Below are 20,744 nucleotides of genomic sequence, written 5' to 3'. Positions count from 1 at the left end.
TAGGGTTTTCCTATAAATAATAGTAATATTTTCATAACACTACACACACAAAACACTTAATCTCTCCTGTTCTCTTGCCCCTTGCTCTCTCTGCCGTCTTCCTCTCTGCCTCCGTCTTCCTCCCTGTTCTGCCCTGCTTTTCCGGTAATATATATATATATATATATATATAATAATTTACTTATGCAAACTTATAATCAAGACTTAAAACAAATCATTAAAACAATAATCTTATTTATAGGTTAACTTGTGCTTGTTTAAAGTTGGTTCTTGCTTTATCTTACACCGCATCGTTTATCAAGTGAGTAATCTCGTACCTAATCCCTTTTTGCTTTTAATGTTTTGGGATGTTCATGTGTTCATACAAACTTAGAGTCTTAAACTTGTTTATGAACTTTAGTCGCGCAGTATCCCATGTGTTGAGGACTAGACTTGGCTGTTTATTTGTATGTGTGGATCATTAACCGTCTTGTCGGTCTATTCCGCAGTTTTCATGGTACCATTAGATGAACACGGGAGAACTATCGTTTATGATTTTCTCTTTTGTTTACACATGCACAGTTTGTCTTGTTTGTGAGCTCAATTGTGAGCACTGGCAGTCTTATGAATCTTAGAGTTGGTCCCGATCAGATTACACCCTTGTTGAAAACCAGACATACACATGTTGCGCGCAGATTTATGATTATCTATGTATTGTATTAAACTTGATTTCTCACCAACACACAAGTGTTTGACGTTTTATTTTAACACATGTTCAGGTTTGCAGTAGCTGTTTTGGAGCTTGTGGACACATAGGAAGTTTTCTTTATTTTGGACCTAGATTAAAATGTATCAAGACAAGTTATTTGTTGTTCGAATATTTTGCCTTATAATATATTGATTTATGATAATTTATGTTATCTTGTGTTTACCCTGCGCGTGCGCGAATGAATGTATTTATTAAATATTGACACCCAATAGTGTCACGAGTAATGAAACAATATGTGGCGCCCCGATGTATAATCCGCCTTTGGTCGGGGTGTTACATTCAAGGCCCTTGAAGTTGAAGTTCAGGCCCGTCTCGAGGCCCGTTCCAAGGCTGCCCAAGCTGTTAACGAACAGCTTCGGCTGGCTAAGGAAACTGCTCGGAACGCAACTGAAAGGGCCACCAAGGCTGAAGCTGTTGCTGAGCCTCTACGCCTCGAGAATGAGGAACTTAAAGCCAAACTAGAGGCGCTCCAACAGGCTCATGATGCCTTGGCGATGGAAGACGCCAAGAAGCTCCAAGAGATCTTGGACCAGAGGGGGGTGCTTGACCACACTGAGCGGAAGCTAAAGGGCGTTGAAGTGGCTGCGGCTAAAGAAGTGTTGCTTGCCAACCTCAACAAAAGTGAAGCCGAACGCGCCCGTAACCAAGCTCAAGCTGCCCTCCAGGAAGCTCTGGTTACCAAGGAATGGCTTCTTCGAGAAGCGTTGTCTCAGGTATGCGTAATTTCATATCTTTACACTTTTCTTTGCACATAGAAAAGGTTTTGACACTTGTATTTTTTCTTGTAGGTTGTGCATCGAGTCTTCACGGACACATCATACGACGATGCCATGAGCGCAGCCCTCAACGCTTCTCATGAGGATGGGGAAAAGGCCGGCTTCCTGCTTGGTCTAGGGTTCGTTGAGAAAGGCATCCCGCCTTCCAACTTCCCTTTGTATGATGTGGATACTGAAGCTGTTTATGACCAAGCAGTGAACCAGTATGCCGTCTTCCCGCATCCGGTGGTGGAGAAGGTGAACGAAGTTGCTGCTGCTGATGATGGGCTAGCTATCCTTAAAGCTTTCCTTGAACCGCCACGCTCTACTGATGGTGCGGGTCCAAGTGGAAGTGGTCCTGAAGCTTTATCCTGAAGATCCCTTTCCACCATTAGAGTAGATTTTTATTTTTGTATAGCTTCTTTTGTATGCGGGTATGCACCCAGCAATCTTTGTAATATTTGAATTTTGATGGAATAAAGATTATGTGCTAATTCCTTGCCTTGTTTATTTTACGCATGTTTTGATTTAACTTAGCAATTTCTTTAGTACTTAGATAAGTTAACTTTTTAATGTGACAGATTATAAGTTTATGCTTCCTCTTTCATGATTGTGCGGGTATGACCGTCACTTACACTTTGGATGGCTTAACTTTACTTATATCTGACCTGCGTGGAAGTTTTCCTCATCTTTTCCTTTGAAGTTTTCTAAGTGTTTAGAATAAGTTAACCTTTGAACGTGGTAGATAATAGGTTGAAGTTTTGATTCCTCATTCGTGATTGTGCGGGTAAGACCGTCACTTGCACTTAGTAGGATGGCTAAACTTTGCCTACATCTGACCTGCGTGGAGGTTTTCCTCATTCTTCTGTTAGAAATTTTCTAAGCATTTTGAATAAGTTAACCGTTCGACGCGCGGTTGTCAATAGGTTAGTTCAGTTTCCTCTATCATGATTTGTGCGGTTAGGACCGGCACTTTCATTTAGTGGGATGACCAAAGTTTACCTATGACTGACCTGCGTGAAGGTTTCCTTTTCTTTTGAAATTTTTACCGTTTTGTGTTTATGCGGGTTTTGCCGCCTTCCACACGTAACGACTTACTTCTTCCCATATTTATGCGTTGAATACCGGCACATCAGTGTGGGAAGTTCATAAGTATAAAGGTAAGGCTATCAACACATTGTGAAAGGAGAATCATTTCCATTAGAAGTGGCTCTAGGCCTTTTCTTTACAAGTTTGGAATTGATCTACATATAACATTTGCGTAATTGAGCTCCATTCCATGTTCTTGGGATGGGAGCGCCATCGAGCCTTTCGAGCCGGTATGCGCCCTTTCCCAGAACTTCTTTGATAATGTATGGCCCTTCCCAGACCGGTGCCAGTTTTCCTGGGCGTTGTTGGTTCGAAGCCTCGTTGTTACGCAGTATGTAGTCTCCTACATTGAAGTTGCAGAGTTTTACCCGCGTGTTGTAGTACTTTTGCATTTGTCGCTTGTAGTTCTCTTCACGCACTGCGGCTAAGTCTCTGCGTTCCTCGGTTAGCATAAGGTCTAACCGTCTTTCCGCATCATTGTCTTCTGGCTGAATCAAGACCCTTGGTGAGGGTAAACCAATTTCGACCGGGACCATGGCTTCAGTGCCATAAGTGAGACTGAACGGGGTTTCTCCCGTACTGGCCTTTTTCAGCGTTCTGTTTGCCCAAAGGACACGGAAGCTCGTCCACCCAGCCGGATCTGTGTTCCAAGAGTCTTTTCTTTATGCCTTCGACGATGCTCTTATTTGCTCTTTCTACCTCACCATTACCCTGCGGGTGCGCCACTGAGGTAAAAGTGTGGGTGATTTGAAGTTCTTCCAGCCACTTTTGTTGCTTCTTGTCAGCAAAGTTGGTGCCGTTATCGCTCACCAAATTCTGTGGAAGTCCAAAACGACAAATAATAAACTCCCAAATAAATTTTTTGATATGTTTCGCGGTTGTTTGGGCTAAGGGTTTTGCTTCTATCCACTTGGTGAAGTAGCCGATGGCTACCACTAGGAACTGAACATTTCCTGCGCTGTAGGAAATGGGCCTGTCACATCGATGGCCCACTTCTGAAATGGCCATGAAGAGGTGACTGGAACAAGTTCATTCTTCGGGCGATGCGTGTTGGGTGCGTAGAGCTGACAAGACTTGCACTTTCTGATGTATGCCAGCGCATCCGTATGCATCCCCGGCCAAAAGTATCCCGCGTTGTTTAGCTTAGCTACAACAGCGCGTGGACCTGCGTGTACTCCACAGATGCCTTCGTGTACTTCCCTTAGGAGGTAGTCAGCATCTTGGTTGTCCACACATCTTAAGAGTGGGCCAAGAAAGTTACGTCTGTAAAGGATGTCATCGATGAGTTGATAATTCAGTGCTTTACAGCGTAGTTTTCTTGCCTGTGTTTTTGACTCTGGTAGTGTACCTGCCGCAAGGTAATTTATTATTGGTGTCATCCACGTTTCTGTGCCGGTTTGGATGACACAAATTTCCTTGTGCGGGACTGAAGGTGCCTCGAGGAGTTCAATGCGGATGTCCTTTCCCAAGTGGGTGAAGGCTAATGATGCAAGCTTGCTTAACGCATCTGCAGATTTGTTTTCACTACGCTTGACGTGTATGACTTTGCAATCGTTAAAATCGCGCATAAGGGTTTTTGCTTGTGCGAGGTACAGGGCCATTGTGTCGTTCACGGCCGTGTGCGTCCCGTTGATTTGGTTGGCTACTAACATGGAATCCACGTGGGCTTCCAAGTGTTTCACTCCCATCTTACGCGCAATTCTCAGCCCGGCCAAGAATGCTTCATACTCGGCTTCGTTATTCGTACTTGGAAAATCCAGTCGAATAGCGTAAGTGTATTCTTGGCCTGCTGGGTTGGTTAGTTTCAGCCCTGCGCCTGAACCCTCGTTACTGGCTGCTCCATCAGTGTAGAGTCGCCAGACATCATTGATGTCCTGTGCTGGAGAGGGTTGAGCCTCTTCCTGGCACTCTTTTTCCCGCGATGCAGGCACTTTCGCAATAAAGTCGGCCAAAACCTGGCCTTTTATGGCTGGTCTTGGCTTATACTTTATCGCGTATTCCCCCAACTTAATTGCCCATTTGGCTAGGCGTCCCGATAACTCGGGTTTGCGTAGAACGTTTGCAAGTTTGAAGTTGGAGAGAATGGTGATTGGGTGACCCTGGAAATATCGTCTTAACCTGCGTGAAGCGTGTATAAGTGCTAAGACTAATTTTTCGAGGGTAGAGTACCGGGTTTCTACGTCTGTTAGGATACGGCTGACATAATAGATTGGCATCTGGATGCCTTTCCGTTCAACTAGCAGGACCGCCCCGGTTGCTCTATCTGTTGCGGAAAGGTATAGGATTAACTCCTCCCCCGCTTTTGGTGCTGTGAGCGTTGGGAGTTCGATCAAGCGTGACCGAATCTCCTGAAAAGCTGCTTCCGCTTCTGGTGTCCAGCGGAAGTGCGTTTTCTTTAAACAGTTTCTTAACGTTGACACGAAAGGAAACGACTTATCCGCGTGGTTTGCCAAAAAGCGATTAAGTGCGACTAGTCGTCCATTCAGTGTCTGAGCCTGTTTGATGGTAGTAGGTGATTCCATTTTGATAATGGCTTCGACCTTTTCAGGGTTCGCTCTGAAGCCATCTTTAGTGACGATGACCCCCAAGAACTTCCCTTCTTCAATTCCAAAGGCACATTTGCTCGGGTTGAGCTTCATGTTTATCTTCCTGAGCGTGTTGAAAGTTTCTTCGATGTCTTTCAACATCGCTTCTGCGTCAGGGCTTTTGAGGACCAAGTCATCCATGTAGACTTCCAAGTTCCTCCTAATTTGGGCATGAAACTGGTTGTCCATCAGGCGTTGGTATGTGGACCCGGCATTCTTAAGTCCAAATGGCATCATTTGATAACAAAATGTGCCATCGGGCGTCCGAAAAGCGGTTTTGTCCTGATCATCAACGGCCATGTGGATTTGATGGTACCCCTTATACGCATCCAGGAAGCATTTAAGGCGAAACGGTGCTAACGAATCCACCTTAAGATCAATTTCGGGTAACGGATAACAATCTTTGGGGCATGCTTTGTTTAAGTCATTGAAATCTATGCACATGCGCCATTGTTTGTTATTCTTCGGTACCATAACGGGATTTGCAACCCATGTTTGATATCTGCTAACGCGTACGATGCCTGCGTCAAGGAGTTCCTTGACTTGGGTTCTACACGCGTTAGTTTGTTCTGGCCCCATTACTCTGCGCTTTTGTACGACTGGCGTAACAGCCGGATCGCACTTGAGCTTATGCTCTGCCTTACTTCGGGGTACACCAGTCATGTCAGCTGGTGTCCACGCGAAGATGTCAGCGTTTTTCTGTAGTAAGCGTTTGAGTAAGGTGCGTGTGGGATCAACAACTGTTGGGCCAATAGTAACGGCCTGGTCAGGGTATTTGCCATTGAAGGCCCATCTTTCCGGTTCGGTGATGGTTGGTTTAGCCATCTTTGGTTTGGGTTTAGATGAGACAGATGCGATGCATACCTGGGGAATGCCGGTGATCATCGCTACACCCTCAGCTGTTGGCCATCCCATCATGCCGTGGACTGAAGATACCACGGCGTTGAATCTTGCCATCCCGTCTCTTCCGAAGAGAATGTCGTATGTGTGGTGTGGCTTCCTCATCACGACAAAATCCACATCTTCTGTGCGTGAGTGATTCCCGTCCGTAAGAGTGACGGGGAAAGATAGGATACCCAGGGGGGTGTTTGTGCTGCCGTCGAACCCTTCCATCGAGGCGTAGACCGTTTCCAGGCGTTCCTTGTCTTCGTCATCTAGCTTGTCGAAGAACTGCCTGTACATCACCGTTGACGAGGCGCCGTTGTCAGCAAGAGTGCGAGAAGTGATGTAGTGCCCCAGCTGGCTTTTGATGACGATAGGGCCTTCTTTGCTGGGTCCTCCTGGCACTCGCGGGAAGCGCACCTCAGCTTCCTTCCACGCGCATGGTTCTGTCGCTCGCCTTTTTCTTCCTCTGATGTTGCCATGAACCATGTTGATACTGATGTCAACGGGCTTTCGTCCGTTGCCTCTGTACCGGTTATCATTCCTTCCTCCCTTCTTGATTGATGCCACAAGGTGTGCAAGTTTTCCATCCTTGACGAATGTTTCAACAATATCCTTCAAGGATGTACACTCCTCCGTACTATGACCTTTTGTCCCGTGGAAGTCACAGGATTTGCTTTGATCCGCATTAGGTCGCTGCCGGATCATTGGAGCTTTTGGCCATGATAGTTTTTCGGTGGCAAATATCTCCGTGACGCTTTTGGTGAGTGGCGTCCACCGGTGTTTTCGGCTTGAAGGGTGTGTGTTATCCCTTCCGCCAACAAGATGGCGAGAGCTGGATGAGGTGTCAAAGTTTACCCTTGACTGCCAAATACCTAGCTTCCTCCTTTTGTTCTGCCGGACGATCCGAACATTGTTTTCTCTAGTCCTTTGCGTGTAGAGGTGTGTACTCTGGGGAAGATCCCTTCCCAGTTGCTTCTCCGTCTCGGCAAAGCGCTTGGCTGCCGTCATGATGGCATCCCATGTGGATGGCATGCCGTCCTTACCCGTCAATGTGCGGATAAGCTCTGGGTATTCGGCGCCCTGGATGAAAGCGGCGCGAACAAGATCTTCACTTATGTTGCCCAGACTCAGCTTTTTGGAGTTGAAGCGAGTGATGAAGTCTAGTAAAGATTCATCCTCCTCTCTAACGCAGTTGAGGATCGTCCACTGTTCTTCAGTATATTTCCTCTGTTGGCTGAAGTGTTGGCTGAACTTGTTCTGAAAGTCCGCCCAATCATAGATGTGGTGGACCAGTAAACGATCGAACCATGCCCTGGCCGCTCCAACCAGAGTCATCTGGAACATATAACACCACGTGTGTTCCGTCCAGTTACTGACGGTTGCCCCCGCAATGAATCTGTTCAAGTGGTCGTCTGGGTCGGATAGACCATCATAAGTGCCGATGTTGGACATTTGTTTGGCACTTCTCGGGGCGATTGCTTCCGCAATGTCCCTTGCAAACTTGGACTTTCCTGCATTTGCAACAGTTGGTCTAAAGGTTTTGGAGAAGTCATTCGTTGGTTTAAAGGTTTCTCCAAAATTCCTTATCGGTTGGAAGTCCGTTTCCTTACGCTTCCCTTTTGCCTTATGGCGAGGGTTTGCGTCGGTATCGGATTCTTCCCGCTCATCGTCCGAGTACTCGCACTCACTGTTCATGTTGAGATGTTGGCGAGTACTGCCGAATTCGTCAGCCTGTTGAAGTGAACGCAAGCGTTCATCCAACTCAGCTTGGAACTCTTTCTGACGTGCTTCGGCCCACGCCTTAACTTGATCGAGTGTTTGGCGAGGGACCCTCGTCCGTTTCTCCAACTGGGCATCAGTGAACCCAGTGAAATATTGTTTACTGCACTTGTCCCGGCTTGGGTAACCGGGGTAGTGTTCGTAAAATTTGTATAACCGCCGGTGTTCCCCCCAGTTGCTGGGGTTGTGGTTACCGGGGTTTCTTGGTCACTTATTGGCTTTGGGACCGGAGTAACGTTAACCATTTCTTCAGAAATTTTGAAAAACTAAGAATTAGTTCTAGCTTTTACCCACGGATGGCGCCAATGAAGAAACACTAAGTGACCCCGGGCAGATTACAGACAATCTGGGGGTTAAATAGATGTTTCCCACGAGGATGAGGTCCAGCAAAGAAAGTTGTTCTTCAGGTGACCTGCAAAACAGACACCGTAAGCTCGTCACTGAGAAGGGGGGTTCCTCCTTGTGACCACCCTCCGGCGTGAGAATCAGACTAGATTGCTCTGAATATAAGTGTATATTAAGAGATTGCTAGAGAAGATAAGATAATGAGATCTCAGATGATGTCCTTACCATTCCAAGGTGTTGGAGTATTTATAGCCGAATGTAGGTTTCCAAGAAGGTACAGCCGGCTGAATAGTATCCCTGTTCTACCAACAGTGGGCTACGCACAAGCCATGCTGGTTGGTGGATAGGCTGCGGCTGATAGTGACAAGGCCGGCTGTATACTGTTCCTTTACTGCCGGCTATGCACTGTTCCACCAACTGTAGGCTACGCACATCCCACAGTGAGGGTTGGTGAGTAGGCAGCGGCTAATAGTGACAAACAGTACTAGAGGGTGCTCCTCCTCGTACTGTTTTCGGTGAGCTGTCACCCTGTGATTGGTTCATGGGCTGTTTTGGTCAGATCGTCTATTCTGCCCATACCTTGGCAGGTATAGTACAAAAGATCTTCCAGAAGCATACGTACTGGCTCATTTGGGCGGGAGTGTTCCCGCCTTGCTCATTCCTTCAGGTGACATTACTGAAGTATCGAGTTAGTGCCTTGTGCGTGTAGCCTTGCTATCAGTGCGGGTAGCCTTCCCTGATGGCTTGTATCCGCAGCTGCGGGAACAAGCAGGGTACTTCACCATTGGGAGGCTTTCCCTGCGGGAACAGCTGGCGTACTGCGCGTAAGGTCTTCTCTGAGCATGGTGGGTCCTGCGGAAGCAGTTGGTCCTTGCGCAAACGTCCCTCTTCAAGGTGAGTCTTGCGGGTCCAACTGGGCTCTGCTGGGACCTACCTCTTCATGAACTCAAAAATGTAATTATTCTCTTGTCATGTATGCTTCAAAAATAATCATAACCAAATGGAAAGAAAGATACAAGAACAAAAATAGAAGGATGCAACAGGCCATATTTAGTGAGGACCATCACTAACCACCAAAAAGAAAAAAGTGATGATGATATATATATATGAAGTAAAAAAACCCATGTGGGCTACATTCATTGTGATAGAAACAAAAGAGAACAGATAAACACCACCCCACCTACACATGATCAAGAACTGCTGATGGGTACATTTCATTAACATAAACAAAATCATTAAACCCATTTATTAGCTCTATACCTGTTTCTCAACTTCTTTAACTTCAAGTGCAGGTGTGTGAAGCAAGTCAGCAACCTTCAAGGGTGTGGGATGGTGGTACGCAGTACGCTTAGGGGCGGCTCAACTCTTTTGGGGATCCAAATCAAACGAAAAAGCAAGGGCCCGGGCCCCTTTTCAAAAGGTCATTTATCATCTTAATGCAGCAGCCCATTATCATATTAATCCAAAGCCCAAATAACCATATGTAATTTTTTTTTGTAAATAGTGGCCCTGAGGGCCCAAAGCCCTAGATTTACTATAATAGCCCGTGGGCCGGCCCCGATTACACAATTGTTCCTTTTCTCATGTTTGAATCCAACTTCCACTGGTTTTGCGTTTAACCCCCTTAAATGGTATTTGGTAATAGCACGTGTGACACAAATTATGTGAATTCGTAGGTGAATTTAAATAATGTTTAATACACCATACATTCATGAGTGGTTTTTAAGTTGATAAGTAGAACCATATAATGGAATTATATAATCTTGAACCTAAACCTTTTTTTTGTTAGCTTTTGTGGTACTTCACTCTTCTGGCACATTAATTAGCTCTAAGCAAAAACATTTTGGATATTTGATTTATCCATCTGAAGATTATCAACAGATTACTTAAGAAACTTTAACCGGCCTTATCGCTTTCTTGCCTATTTAATAACATAAAATGAAAAAAAAAAAAACAGTGTTAACTATATCTACTTTCATAAATGTGTAAAATAGCTTTTAACAACTAAATTTGCTAAAGAAACAACTTATTAGCAGAGTTTAATCAATTAGCACCCTCAAAATAATCTTATTGATGCATCAAAAGGCAACACGCAATCCATGTCATGTCATATGATGTTGAACCCTATGCGAAAGTAGCTTCGTGCTCCTGACGCATACGTTGACCTCTCTATAACAAAGTTACAATACAATATTAGTGCCAAACATATATACAGATAAAGATAGAAATATATATTATATGTAGATAATTAGTAAATTACTTTGATAAGTGGTGTTTGAGAGTGCTTGTTAATATCCAATTGCTTATTTAAACAACTTATGTGTAAACTTGAGTCAATCTAAACTGCTTAAGTGCTTATCATTCATTGAAATGACCAATGTAAAGATATAAAGAAAGATAATAATAATCATACCCTTTGTTCCCAATATAAAAAGCAAAACCACAGCCATTGGACGGGTTTTGTGTGACATCTTTAACTATGTTTGATCTTTAGGCTATGTGTGAAATAATCAACACACGCCTAAATATGACTTAAGTATCCAATGGTACGGGAATCGAATTTATAAAACATGTAAACCTAACAAAAATAGAGCTTTTATTGAAAGATAATAGGGTTTTGTTCTCTTTATAAACATGGAGCTGATGATCAATTAGCATTTGAGGTGGTAATTCGTTATTGTGACTTGTTACTTGTTAGTGTGACAACATTTGATAAATATGAAAGTGTAGATCGTACTAAATAGTAAATAGGTTAGGCCCAAGTCCATTTTTTCATAGGAAATGGCCCAAATCAATGCATAAGAGACTTATTATTTGTTTTAAAAGATAGAAGACAGAATTACAAATTTTGTCCTTTAAAAAAAGCCAAAATTACGGTTCGTGTCCTTTTTTTAGTTTCCTTGCAGGCGGTGTACTTTAAACTTTTTTTTCCTACAAGTTTTGTCCTTTACGCTAACTGGGTTAGAAAAACTCAGTTAAGTATGACATGTGCCAGACATGTGATGGGCATAATTGTAATTTTAATATATCCCTCCTTTCTCTCTTCTTTCTCTCTAAGCCACCACCATCACCATAAATTCCGGCCACCATAAATTCCGGCCACCTCTTTGCAGATTCCATTCAACCCACCACCACCACCTCCTCTCCATCTCACAAACCGCCACCACTTTCCGTTCACAAACGCAAACGATCCCTATCACCCGAACCCGACCCATCCTTTTCCAAAACCCGTATCCGAAAACCCAATTCACCTAACCCACCCACTGACCAAGATCAGTCGCACCCAATCAAGCGACTTAACAACAGTTGGTTAACTTCAATGGCTGGTGCAGCCCCATCTCTGCTTATCCTCCACCCCCGGTTCACCCGACTCGCCACCACTCTCTGCCGATTCACCTTAATCCACCACTAGCTCGCCTATAGTCAACGCCACTTCTCTTCAATTACTCCTCATCATTTCAATGCCGCCGATATTACTCCTCCCGCCGGACGAACCAATTCAGTCGCCTCACCGCCCGTCGATTACGCCCAAAAGATAGACGTCAATCCTCCCAAAGGCACCCGTGATTTCCCGCCGGAAGAAATGCGACTCCGCAATTGTCTTTTTAACCATTTCAGAGAAGTTAGGGTTTACAATCAATAATAATATTATTATACGGAAGTTTATTACTTTATAACTTAGTTTGTTAATTGTTAGGTTTCAGAATTGTTTGGATTTGAATAGGTGGATTATCCAGTGTTTGGATTTGAATGGCTGGAGATGGTTATGTATGGCGGTGGTCGGAGGTCACCTGGGAAAGAAGAACAGAGGGGGAGAGGAGAGAAGATGAAAAGAAGAAAAAACGTTATTAATATAAAAGAAGAGAGAGAAAGGGTTTTACATCGAGGTTTCTTATTTTAATATAAGTGGGACCCATCATCATCCCAACCCCATTCTGATCCCTCTCCCTCCCTCCCTCCCTCTTTCTTCCGGCCACAAATCAAATTCGTCTCACCTCTAAAATAGTTGAAACATACAGTTCACGTAAATTGTAACTTTTCGAATGAATTTTGGAGACGATGAGCATTAATACTCAGTTCTCATTTTATTATATTCTCACACCAAATGAAATCCCGATTATGATGAAGAAATCAAGGATGCTAAGCCGAAGCTTTTTGGGTAATAAAAAAAATGCATAAGCTCAAATCGATTACAATTTCATTCTCAACAGTGTTTCTCTTCCCCCCTTACTGCAAATCTTCGTTCGTTTTTTTCGGCCGTTGGCCTCCGACAAACACCGACAAAGTGAGCTCCAAGGATTTTGACTGACTTTTGACACCGGGGGGTTCGATCCATGGGTTCCAACAATGATGGCGAGTTTCCGGTCACCCCTCTATAAGTGCGTTTCAAACCCGCCAATTGCATTTTTTGAGGATTCAGATCTCAAATCGTTTAACTGTGAAGTAATAACACCATCGGTGGTGGCCGGCAAGTTTTAGTGTTGGTGATGCGGTGATGGCTGGCGAGTTTGCAGTAGATGGCTGGCGGTTGGTTGCAGCAGTGGTGGTGGGCAGCCTTCTGGGTATATATTTAGATATATACATATAATCGCATATATTATATAATAATAAATAAAGTAAATGTATTTGTTTAAAAGGATATAGACGAAAAGACCAATATGCCCTCACATGCTATGCACATGTTGTCATTTAACTGAGTTTTTCTAACCCAGTTAGCGTAAAGGACATAACGTGTAGAAAAAAAAAGTTTAAAGTACACCGCCTGCAAAGAAACTTAAGAAAGGACACGAACCGTAATTTGGCTTTGTTTAAAGGACAAAAATTTGTAATTCTGTCAAGATAGAAATATAATTCTAGCACCACACTCTTGACACTCTCACGGTATCCGGTTAACTTCTAACTTGTGTTTGTTTATTTTGTTTTGTTAATTGTTAATTGTTTCTTGTTTCTTAGTTTTAGTTTTGCGTAGTTAATTATTCAATATTTGGTTTTGTTAAATAATTATTTCTTGTTTAATTCTATACATCCATTTTAAAATATATTTTATAACACAATAAAAAAAGATATAAGATACGAGCCCTCATTGATCAAACACAAGAACGCCTTCATTTGAAAGAAACATTGAAACAAAAGTTATCATAGAGTGAAGAGGTAGGTCCCAGCAGAGCCCAGTTGGACCCGCAAGACTCACCTTGAACAGGGACGTCTGCGCAGCCAACTGCTTCCGCAGGACCCACCATGCTCAGAGAAAACCTTACGCGCAGTACGCCAGCTGTACCCGCAGGGAAAGCCTCCCAATGGTGAAGTACCCCGCTTGTTCCCGCAGTTGCGGATACAAGCCATCAGGAAAGGCTACCCGCACTGACAGCAAGGCTACACGCACAAGACACTAGCTACTTCAGTGGTCACATGAAGGAATGAGCAAGGCGGGAATACTCCCGCCTAAATGAGCCAGTCCGCATGCTTCTGGAAGATCTTTTGTACTATACCTACTAAGGTATGGGCAGAACAGACGATCTGACCAGAACAGCCCATGAATCAATCACAGGGTGACAGCTCACCGACAACAGTGCGAGGAGCACCCTCTAGTACTGTTTCACTATTAGCCGCTGCCAACTCACCAACCCTTACTATGGGACGTGCGCAGCCTACAGTTGGTGGAACAGTGCATAGCCGGCAGTAAAGGAACAGTGTACAGCCGACCTTGTTACTGTCGGCCGTAGTCTATCCACCAACCAGCATGGCCTGTGCGTAGTCCACTGTTGGTAGAACAGGAATACTATTCAGCCGGCTGTACCTTCTAGGAAACCTACCTTCGGCTATAAATACTCCAACTCCTTGGAATGGTAAGGACATCATCTGATATCTCGTTATCTTATCTAGCAATCTCTTAATATACACTTATATTCAGAGCAATCTAGTCTGATTCTCACGCCGGAGGGTGGTCACAAGGAGGAACCCCCCCTTCTCAGTGACGAGCTTACGGTGTCTGTTTTGCATGTCACCTGAAGAACAACCTTCTCTGCTGGACCTCATCCTCGTGGGAAACATTACTTAACCCCCAGATTATCCGTAATCTGCCCCGGGTCACTTAGTGTTTCTTCATTGGCGCCATCCGTGCATAAAAGCTAGAACTAATTCTTAGTTTTTTCAAAATTTCTGAAGAAATGGTTAACGTTACTCCGGTCCCAAGGCCAGTAAGTGACCAAGAAACCCCGGTGACCACAACCCCAGCAACTGGGAACACCGGCGGTTATACAAATTTTACGAACACTACCCCGGTTACCCAAGCCGGGACAAGTGCAGTAAACAATATTTCACTGGGTTCACTGATGCCCAGTTGGAGAAACGGACGAGGGTCCCTCGCCAAACACTCGATCAAGTTAAGGCGTGGGCCGAAGCACGTCAGAAAGAGTTCCAAGCTGAGTTGGATGAACGCTTGCGTTCACTTCAACAGGCTGACGAATTCGGCAGTACTCGCCAACATCTCAACATGAACAGTGAGTGCGAGTACTCGGACGATGAGCGGGAAGAATCCGATACCGACGCAAACCCTCGCCATAAGGCAAAAGGGAAGCGTAAGGAAACGGACTTCCAACCGACAAGGAATTTTGGAGAAACCTTTAAACCAACGAACGCGGGGAGAAACCCATGTGACTTCTCCAAAACCTTTAGACCTACTGTTGCAAATGCAGGAAAGTCCAAGTTTGCAAGGGACATTGCGGAAGCAATCGCCCCGAGAAGTGCCAAACAAATGTCCAACATCGGCACTTATGATGGTCTATCCGACCCAGACGACCACTTGAACAGATTCATTGCGGGGGCAACCGTCAGTAACTGGACGGAACACACGTGGTGTTATATGTTCCAGATGACTCTGGTTGGAGCGGCCAGGGCATGGTTCGATCGTTTACTGGTCCACCACATCTATGATTGGGCGGACTTTCAGAACAAGTTCAGCCAACACTTCAGCCAACAAAGGAAATATACTGAAGAACAGTGGACGATCCTCAATTGCATTCGAGAGGAAGATGAATCTTTGCCAGACTTCATCACTCGCTTCAACTCAAAGAAGCTAAGTCTGGGTAATATTAGCGAAGATCTTGTTCGCGCTGCTTTCATCCAGGGCGCGAATGACCCAGAGCTCATCCACACCTTAACGGGTAAAGATGGCATGCCATCCACATGGGATGCCATCATGACAGCAGCTAAACGCTTTGCGGAAACGGAGAAGCAACTGGGTAGAGATCCCCAGAGAACAAACCTCTACACCCAGAAAACAAGAGAAGACAACGTCCTTACCGCCCGGCTAAACAAAAAGCGGAAGCTAGGCATCTGGCAGTCAAGGGTAAACTTTGACACCTCATCCGGCTTGCAACATCGGTTAGGCGGAAGGGATAACGTACAATCGAACCATAACTCCAGATGGACGCCACTCACTAAAAGCGTTACCGAGATATTCGCCACTGAGAATCTCCCATGGCCAAAGGCTCCAATAATCCGACATCGTCACAATACCGATCGGAGCAAATACTGTGACTTTCACAGAACAAAAGGCCACAACACTGAAGAATGCACAGACGTGAAGGACATCGTCTAAGCATTTGTCAGAGATGGGACGCTCGCGCACCTCGTGGCGTAACGAACGCTGAGCAGGCTGATGCGTGTAGAACCCCAGTTGGGGAAAACACAATAAAATTGCAGCTTCAATGGTGGAGACTACATACTGCGTAAACAACGAGATCCCGAACCAGGTGCATATCGGCTCGATGGCACTCCCATCCCAACAACATGGAAGGGAGCTCAATTACACAGTTTGCATATAGATCAATTCCAAACTTGTAAAGAAAAGGCCCAGAGCCACTTCTAATGGAAATGATTCTCCTTAGAACATTGATGCTAATGATCTTACATTTATACTTATGAACTTTCCACACTGAGATGCCGGTCTTCACCGCATACATAAGTGGGGAAAGAAGTCGTTACTTGTGGAAGGCGGCAAAACCCGCATAAACACAAAAAACGACAAACCTTCACGCAGGTCAGTCATAGGTAAAGTTTGGTGATCCCACTAAATGAAAGTGCCGGTCCTAACCGCACAAATCATGATAGAAGAAACCGAACTAACCTATTGACAACCACGCGTCGAACGGTTAACTTATTCAAAATACTTAGAAAAATTCTAACAGAAGGATGAGGAAAACCTACACGCAGGTCAGATGTAGGTAAAGGTTAGCCATCCTACTAAGTGCAAGTGACGGTCTTATCCGCACAATCACGAACGAGGAAGCAAAACTTCAACCTATTATCTACCACGTTCAAAGGTTAACTTATTCTAAACACTTAGAAAATTTCAAAGGAAAAGATGAGGAAAACTTCCACGCAGGTCAGATATAGGTAAAGTTTAGCCATCCTACTGAGTGCAAGTGACGGTCTTATCCGCACATTCACGAAAAAGGACGCAAAACTTTAACTTATTATCTGCCACGTTGAAAAGTTAACTTATCTAAGTACTAAAGAAATTGCTAAGTTAAATCAAAATATGCGTAAAATAAACAAGGCAAAGAATTAACACAATCTTTATTCCATCAAAATTCAAATATTACAAAGATTGCTGGGTGCATACCCGCATACAAAAGAAGCTATACAAAAAAACAAAAGTCTACGCTAATGGTGGAAAGGGATCTTCAGGATCATGCTTCAGGACCACTTCCACTTGGACCCGCACCATCAGTAGAGCGTGGCGGTTCAAGGAAAGCTTTAAGGATAGCTAGCCCATCATCAGCAGCAGCGACTTCGTTTACCTTCTCCACCACCGGATGCGGGAAGGCGGCATACTGATTCACTGCTTGGTCATAAACAGCTTCAGTATCCACATCATACAAAGGGAAGTTGGAAGGCGGGATGCCTTTCTCAACAAACCCTAGACCAAGCAGGAAGCCGGCCTTTTCCCCATCCTCATGAGAAGCGTTGAGGGCTGTGCTCATAGCATCGTCATAAGACGTCTCCGTGAAGACCCGATGCACAACCTACAAAAAGAAAAAAAAATACAAGTATCAAAACCTTTTCTATTTACAAAGAAAAGCGTAAAGACATTAAAAGCTTACCTGAGACAACGCTTCTCGAAGAAGCCATTCCTTGGCAACCAGAGCTTCTTGGAGGACGGCTTGAGCTTGGTTACAGGCGCGTTCGGCTTCACTTTTATTGAGGTTGGCAAGCAACACTTCCTTTGCAGCAGCCTCTTCGACGCCCTTTAGCTTCCGCTCAGTGTGGTCAAGCACGCCCCTCTGGTCCAGGATCTCTTGGAGCTTCTTCGCGTCCTCCATCGCCAAGGCATCATGAGCCTGTTGGAGTGCCTCTAATTTAGCTTTAAGTTCCTCATTCTCGAGGCGTAGAGGCTCAGCAACAGCTTCAGCCTTGGTGGCCCTTTCAGTTGCGTTCCTAGCAGTTTCCTTAGCCAGCCGAAGCTGTTCGTTAACAGCTTGGGCAGCCTTGGAACGAACCTCGAGACGGGCCTGAACCTCAACTTCAAGGGCCTTGAACGCCTTCTCCTTCTCCGCAGCCGCGGCGGAGAGCCTCCTATTCTCCTCCCGGACAGCCCGCGCTTGAGCTACTTCTTGAATGCGAGCTGCTTTTAACTTGTCGTTTTCACGACAAAGCAGCTCGACGCGCGGCTGCATCCGGGCCAGGAGAACCCGAAGCTCATTGGTTAGCCTACCCTCCTGGTAGCTAGCCATGGCTTCCCCCAACGCACCACTGGGAGCTGCGTGACGAGCCCACTCCACGCACTCCATAGGCGTGCGAAGGGTTGTTCCTCGGCGGATGTTCCATCGTGGAACATACACTTCATTGGAATCCGACACTGCAAAAAACAAAAAGCAGTTAGGAAAAGATGATATATAAACAAAAAAAAATAGGCCAAAAGAACCCTACGCACCTGTAGGGTCAATAACAGGCCGATAGCCGCCAAACCCGTCACCTGAACCCAAGGGAAATCCGTCCAAGAGGTCAGGTAGATGGGAAGGAGGCAGAGGTTGGCGAGAAGCCCCATGCATACCTGAAGGATCGGCCGTCGTTGCCGATGACGGAGGAGGCATGGTGAAGGCCGCCGCGGTCGCCGCTGCGGAGTCCGCAGCAAAAGTAACCGCCGGCTCAGTGAAAGATGCGGTAAATACGGCACTGACGGCCGGCGGTGATGTCATCACAGCTGGAACAGTTGGCTCAACGGAGTGAGCAACTGAACCAGCGGAAGCAGGCGCAGGCGCAGCCGCCTGGGTCGTCGCCTCAGGTAGGCTGACCAAGCCTACCGTCATGGGCGGGGAGGTACTCCTCCCCGCTCCACCCTGGAATGCGGTAGCATCCACGCCTGCACAAGGAAAATAAGTATTAATGATGGAAAGCTATGAAGTTAAAAATAAAGGAAGTTTGTACTTACGGGTTTTCTTGAGCCTAAAAGTGCGGACAGGCGGGGACGAACCCGATGGAGCCGGCCTCTTTGCGCCGCTCACCGTCGTCATCCTGGGCTCTCCGGAGGTGACAGTCGCAGCCTCCGGAGCAGTGGTCTTATCACCACCGGGGTTCCCCGCCACCTCCTCGCTCTCGGTCTCTGAGTCAGACCGAGGCACCGGATCGGCAGTGGAGGCCACCTTCGCCTTCCCCTTCCCGCCGGCAGCCTTCTTCTTCCGCACCAACGAAGGACCATCTGCGGATTCCTCATCAGAACACAGGATTAGAGGAATTCCAGCAGAGGTTTCAACATTGAGGGGTCGAGGGTTGAATAACGCCTTACCTGGCCGCCTGGCGCTCAAGATTTCGTGGCCTGGCGGGTCGACCTCCACGAACCGATCCGCCGTCTGTGCAAGGATGGGCAACTCGTTCTCATCTAGAGCACGAGTACCCATCCGGGCGGGACTATCAGCCTCCCGCGGATACAGGAGAGACTTCAAGTCGTTCCCCTCTGAAATAAAAGAACAGTTAGAAGACAAACAAATATAAACAAAGAAGACAGACCGTACCGTAAGGAACAGAGTTCAAACCGTATTCGAGGACGATCGGGATCTTTTGCGCATCCGCATCCTTCCATACCCGGCTCATCCCGAGCATCACCATCCCGGACTCCGCAAAGCGGTAAACCGGAGATTGGACTCGGGATATCTTCGAGAACCATTCCGCCTCCTGATAGTTGGAGGCGTGAAGGCTGGGGAGTGCTTGCCCATTCTTGAACTTCATGGCAAGGGGGATGGCGCGAGCGGAGATAAAAAAGAACTCCCGCTTCCACGAACGAAGACTTCGCTCGGTTGCGCAAATCTTCAAACCCTTTATACGGGTTATCAGAGTATACCACCCCTGGATGCACCTCCAAGAGTAGAAGGTCATCAGGCGGTCGACGAAGGGCTCAATGCCCAGAATCCGGCACACCCACTCGAAGTGGCGAATCTTCGCGATCGCCATCGGGTGCACCTCGGTCAGGTGTACACCATGCCTCTCTAGGACACGTTACACAAACTTTGTCAATGGGAACCTAAAATTCCCATAGACAAAGAATGCGGCATATACCCCGATCTTGCCTCTGGGGGCATCATACACCGTCTGATGAGGTTCAGGAAACTCAGGCTCGAGAGACTCGAGCATGAACTTCCTGACGATGTACTGATATAAATCGACAGGCAGAGCACACTGGCACTCGCCAGCAGTACTCTTGTCATCCTTGTCGGACGTGGATGACGAGTGCTCGGCGTGCACCCCAGCCTCCTGGGCTGTACCCTCAAGATCGTAAGCAGAAGACATCTTGCAGATATGAAAGAAGAGAACGATTTCGAGAGAATGCTCGACTGAAAAGTTGAGTATTAGCCGGAAATCGTTTTGAAGATGAAGAGAAAAGTGAAAGTGTGGATTACAAAGAACCCTCTCCCCCTTTATATACTAATCGCAATTAATGCGATGAATTTAATGCGGAAGAGAGAGAAATCGAAGGTGCAATGAAACTATGACACGTGGCAAAAAGCAAGCTGGCAACAGCTGTTGAAAGGACGCGTACCATTAATTTCGCGGCCACGCGCCCGAAAAATCGCGCCCACGCGCCTGAAAAAGCGTCTGGAATGACCAGGTACTGTCACGTCACCATAACTTCCTGCACGTCCTGACACAGTCAGAAGAAACTGTCGCACGACGTTTCAGCAGTTTGGACTGTTCTTATCCTTTCACCAACTCTTCGAATTTCAAAAAAATTCAAAAAGATTCAAAAGTAAGCGGGAAAATACCCCTTACCTTGGCAACCAAGTAACCATAAGACGGGTGCGGGTTCAGTGTCGAGGCAAAACCCTTCACATACTTAGCACCCGCAGGGAATTGACGCCAGGAATACCTTGGAAGTAAAGTAACCGTAAGACGAGTGCGGGTACAGTGTCAAGGCAAAACCCTTCACATACTTAGCACTCTGCAGGGAATTCAAACCAAGAAGGATCTTCCGGGCTATGCTTGCGGAAACGGGAATAACATCCCCGCATGACGGGAACGTCGAGAACTATATTGTTTGAAACTCCAAGATGGAATTGGTGG

Source organism: Bidens hawaiensis, unplaced genomic scaffold (assembly GCF_021521415.1).
Source record: "Bidens hawaiensis isolate Kalapana, Puna unplaced genomic scaffold, B.hawaiensis_p1.1 tig00012997_1, whole genome shotgun sequence".
Classification (NCBI taxonomy): domain Eukaryota; kingdom Viridiplantae; phylum Streptophyta; class Magnoliopsida; order Asterales; family Asteraceae; genus Bidens; species Bidens hawaiensis.
This window is presented reverse-complemented; position numbering follows the sequence as displayed.